Here is a 5,600-nt window from a genome sequence, read left to right as displayed (position 1 = left end):
TACGAGATCTACCAATTCCAACCTCCTACAATCCAATTTTTCACAGTAATCGTTCATATCATCTAACACGAATCATACCCTATTCAATTTCACCAATTCTAACATTTTTACATCTAATTCCTACGAATTCCTCTCAATCATAATCCAATTTCGTTCATCCAAAAGTTCACAATTTCATCATGCATCATTCCGAATAGAGTCAAATCAATGGTCTATCACTACCCACTACATGTTATCCCATAATACCCATTAATCGACGATAAACCCCCCTTACCTGAGTTAATCCGGCGAATCTTTAAGCTTCAAGCTCTTCCTCTCTCCAACCCTTGTTCTCTGGTTCTCTTTGCCCTTTTTTCCACTTTTCTGTCCCTTTTTCCTTTTCACGTGAAAAATAAACCTTTTTACTAAATGGGACCTTTCCTAATTCCAACTTTTATTCCAATAAAATAATAATCCAATAATAATAATTCCAATTATTTAATTAAATTAATAAATATATTATTAACTTAAATTAAATAATTATCTTGTTTTATCGGGGTGTTACACCTACCTTGTGGGTATACCTATTCTAGACCAGTTGTCGTTCAGTGGCTTGGAGAGTACTCCTACTTCTCAAGAGATAGCAGACATGTTACACATAGATGAATCTCTGGTTGGTGCTCATATGACTACCAAAGGTGGAATTCAAGGTCTCCCTTCTGAGTTCCTCATTGCTCAAGCTTTTGTATATGGGAAGGCCATGAGTGAGGATGCCTTTGAGGCCATATTTGTACTTCTCATTTATGGATTGGTATTGTTCCCCAACATCGACAAGTTTGTGGATGTGAACGCTATTAGGATCTTCTCGGCTCTTAATCCCGTTCCGACTCTGTTGGGTGATACATATTTCTCTTTGCATATGAGGAATGCAAAGGGTAGTGGTGTCATTGTGTGTTGTTTGCCTCTGTTGTATAAGTGGTTTATTTCTCACTTACCGCAGACGGTCGCCTTCAAGGAGAACAAGGGATGTCTACGGTGGTCCACGAGACTGATGTCTCTCACTAATGATGATATCTCTTGGTATAACCGTGTGTATGATGGTGTGCAGATTATCGACTCTTATGGTGAATTCTCCAATGTACCTCTTCTTGGTACATGTGGTGGGATTAACTACAACCCTGTTTTGGCGCGTCGTCAGCTTGGGTTCCCCCTAAAGGATAAACCTAATAACATTCTATTAGAGGGTGTGTTCTTTCAGGAGGGTAAAGATCCCCAAAACTTGAAGGGCAGAATGGTCCGCGCTTGCCGCAAGATTCATAGGAAAGGAAGGAAAGAGTTGGGTCATAAGAATTGTGTTGCTATGGAGCCGTACACTGCTTGGGTTAGGAAGAGAGCGTCCGAGTATCTCATGCCTTACGAGTATCCGAGACCTGCCCCTTTGGTTATGGCTGGGCCTTCAACCCTCCCTGATCAAAGAGTAGAGGAGTTGAGAGACGAAGACCGATCACGTGCTTGGATCCGTTAAAGGGAGGAGTTGCTTCAGCAGATCAAAGAGAAGGACATTTTGATAGAGTTCCTTGAACATCAGGTTATTGATGATCCTGACGACGCATGGACTTCTCTAATTCCTCAGTCTTCCAAGTTTTTGAAGAGGAAGTACGACTGACTCGCCAAGGAGAAGGCAGATATGGAGGCAGCCTACGAGAGAGAGGTGAAGAGGCTTCGTGCATCCTATCTTCCTGTGTCCCGAGCTTTAGATGATTGTTTCTAGGGATCCATAGGATGATTATTTTCCTTTTCTCTTGTATATGATTGACGATGCTGTACTTCTTTTCCCGATATTATTTGATGAGATATTTCCATATGTGATAAATGTTTAATATTTCCAAAAATTTGCAAATAGAACCCTAAAGTTCCTTTGAAAATAAATAAAAAAACAAATCATATGCACGAGCATTGCATGCATCATGTGCATAAGCAGATTTTGTTCCCGGCTTCTTGTCCTATGGTCTAACTCTGTGTTCTTCATTTATTTTGAGGACAAGCTGACTCACCAGTACTACACCAGAGCCAATATTTCAAGACTGATGGATCATCTGGAACAAGAGAACCGCGAGCTGAAAGAGGAAGTGGCCAGATTAAGTGCCTTGATGGAATCATTCTTGGCTGCCCAGAGCCAGTCTTCTCCGACACCTTTAACTCCTCCCCAGAGGACAGTCATCTCTGAGATTGTCTCCTCGACTGTGCCTGCAGCCAGTGCACACTTTGCTCCAACGGCCATGCCAGCCGGATTCCCGTGGGGGATGCCTCCCAATTTCATGCCCGAGGGTCTTGCTCCTACCTTTGCTTCTATGCCGACATCTAGCCCGGTCCTTGCTGTTCCTCCTCCTGTCGTGCATACTATACCCCGAGTAGACGACACCATCTATCATTCTGAGCCGTCTAAAGGCCCAGATGTCTATGATAAGATGGATGCTATGAACGATCAATTTCTTGAGCTCCGCAAGGAATTGAAAACTCTAAGAGGAAAGGATCTTTTCGGCAAGTCTGCTGCCGAACTCTGCTTGGTTCCCAATGTGAAGATTCCTATGAAATTCAAGGTCCATGACTTTGAAAAATACAAGGGAAATACCTGTCCTCTCAGCCACCTGGTCATGTATGCCAGGAAGATGTCAACTCAGACCGACAACGACCAATTGCTCATCCACTACTTTCAGGACAGTCTGTCCGGTGCCGCTCTGCGTTGGTACATGGGTTTAGACAGTGCGAACATCTGATCCTTCAACGATCTTGGCGAGGCTTTCGTCAAGCAATACAAGTACAATGTGGATATGGCTCCCGATAGGGATCAATTAAGAGCCATGTCCCAGAAGGACAAGGAAACGTTTAAAAAGTACGCCCAGAGGTGGCGAGAGTTAGCAGCACAGATCGTGCCCCCGCTGGAAGAGAAAGAGATGACTAAGATCTTTTTGAAGACCTTAAGTTCTTTTTATTATGAGCGGATGATTGCTAGCACTCCTTCTGACTTCACCGAGATGGTGAATATGGGGATGCGTCTAGAAGAAGGGGTTAGAGAAGGACGTCTAACCAGAGAAGAAGACTCTTCTGCCAAACGATATGGGGCGCTTGCGAAGAAGAAAGATGGAGAGGCACATGCTGTGACCTCCCATGTAAAACCAAGAAGACCCTCTGTGAGGAGGAAGACTGTGCATCCTGCCAGTAACCAGCACCAAGTGGCTCATATAGCACCTGTTTTCAAAGATAATCAGCAGTATCAGCAACATAACAACAATCAGCAACCACATCCGCAATATCAACATCAGCAGCACCGACCGCAGCAGCAGGCCTATCAGCCTCGAAACAGTAATCAAACCAGCACGAGTTACGAGAGGAAAAGGGTCACCTTTGATCCTATTCCAATGAAGTATGCAGAGTTATATCCCTCTCTGATAGAGAGGAAGTTGATTACTCCGAGAGACCCACCGGTTATACCTGCTAACCCCCAGTGGTGGTATAGGCCTGAGTTACACTGTGTTTACCACTCCGGTGCTCCCGGCCACGACGTGGAGAATTGTTACCCTTTGAAGACCAAGGTTCAAGACCTTGTGAGGTGTGGCATTCTGTGTTTCGAGGACGTAGGTCCTAATGTGAAGAAGAACCCATTGCCCGAGCATGGGAAATCTGTCAACATGGTCCAGGGCTGCCCTGGCAAGTACAAAGTCAAATATGTCAATCATATTCGACAGTCTCTGGTCGAGATGCATCGTTTGCTATGTGAGTATAGTCATTATGAGCATGACCACAACAAATGCCGAGTCTGTTCTGTCAATATAAGAGGTTGTCGCCAGGTGCGCAAAGATGTTCAGGAAATGCTGGATGAAGGAGTTATTGAGATCCTTCAAAATAGAAATGTTGACGAGGATGAGCCCGAAGTTAATGTGATTTCTCCAGTGTTTCGGATCCCCGAGCCTGTTATCATCAAATATGATGGTAGCAAGCAGAAGGTTTCTCCTGCCTTGACCATCAAGCCGGCCGGACCAGTACCATACTCTTCTGAAAAAGCAATTCCCAATCGCTACAATGCTGTTGCGGTAGAAAATGGGAAAGAAGTGTCCTTACCATCTTCCTCTGTTGTTAACATCACGGATGTTAGTGGTTTGACCCGCAGTGGTCGTGTGTTTTCAGCACCGCCAAAACACCAAGCTAGTACTGATTCTGTTGAACGCCCGATTGGGAATGTTGTGAGCACTCCGAATCCGGCACATGATTTTAAGCCCTCCTCTACATTGATAACTCCTGCTTCTGTTGGCCCGAGTGGCAATATGAAAGAAGACTGTGATGAGATGCTAAGGCTCATCAAGCGAAGCGAGTACAATGTTGTAGACCGGCTTCTACAAACGCCATCCAAAATATCGGTGTTATCATTGCTTTTGAATTTAGAACCACACCGAGAGGCTCTGTAGAAGGTTTTGGATGTGGCATATGTAGATCATGATGTCACGATAGAACAATTCGATAACATTATCGCAAACATTACCGCTTGTAACAACCTGAGTTTCTATGACTCTGATCTCCCCGAGGAGGGAAGAGACCACAACTTGGCTCTACATATTTCTATGGGTTGTAGAGACGACGTCATGTCCAATGTGCTGGTGGACACTGGGTCATCACTGAACGTATTGCCAAAATCCACTCTCTCAAAACTGTCATATCAAGGGCCTCCCATGAGGCAGAGTGGAATAGTTGTGAAGGCTTTCGATGGGTCTCGCAAAATGGTGATTGGGGAAGTTGATCTCCCAATTAAGATCGGACCAAGTGATTTCCAGATTACCTTCCAGGTTATGGATATTCACCCATCGTACAGGTGTCTCTTAGGCAGACCATGGATTCACGAGGCAGGCGTCGTGACATCCACCCTACACCAGAAACTGAAATTTGTGAAGAATAAGAAGCTGGTAGTGGTAGGGGGAGAAAAGGCTCTCCTGGTTAGCCATTTGTCTTCCTTCTCATACATAGATGCTGAGGATGAAGTTGGAACTCCTTTTCAAGCTTTGTCTATTGCTGAGCCTATTGAGAAGAGAACTCCTTCATTTGATTCCTATAGAGATGCAAAGTTGGCCATTGAGTGTGGTACAACTGCTGGTTTAGGGAAAATGATTGAGCTAGAAGACAACTAGTCTCGGGGCTGGCATAGGTTATTCGTCTGGGGTGTTCAACACGTAAGGGTTGTTCAAGAGTGGAAGGTTCATCCACACCAGTCAAGGCGAGGAGGCTGCTGCCATCTTGGAAGAGGACGAAGAGGATTCTGGCAACTTCGTTATCCCTGGGGGAATCTGCAATAATTGGGTCGCTGTGGATATTCCAACAGTTATCCATAAGTCAAAGTAATGTTCATTATGTTTAGAAAACCCTCCTCCCATGCCAAAAGGAGGAGTGATGACATTGTTGGTGCATTAATGCAATGATATTTTCATTCAATAAATTCATGTTAAATGTTTGTTTTTCCAATTATTTTCCCTTTTTGCTTTTTGCATGAAATTGGTGATCATATAAAACCTTTAAAATAGAATAAAATCAATCTTTTCATCTGCATAATGATTGCCTTGTTTGAATTCTAAAGC

Source organism: Lathyrus oleraceus, chromosome 5, assembly GCF_024323335.1.
Source record: "Lathyrus oleraceus cultivar Zhongwan6 chromosome 5, CAAS_Psat_ZW6_1.0, whole genome shotgun sequence".
NCBI lineage: Eukaryota > Viridiplantae > Streptophyta > Magnoliopsida > Fabales > Fabaceae > Lathyrus > Lathyrus oleraceus.
Note: the sequence above shows the minus strand (reverse complement) of the source record.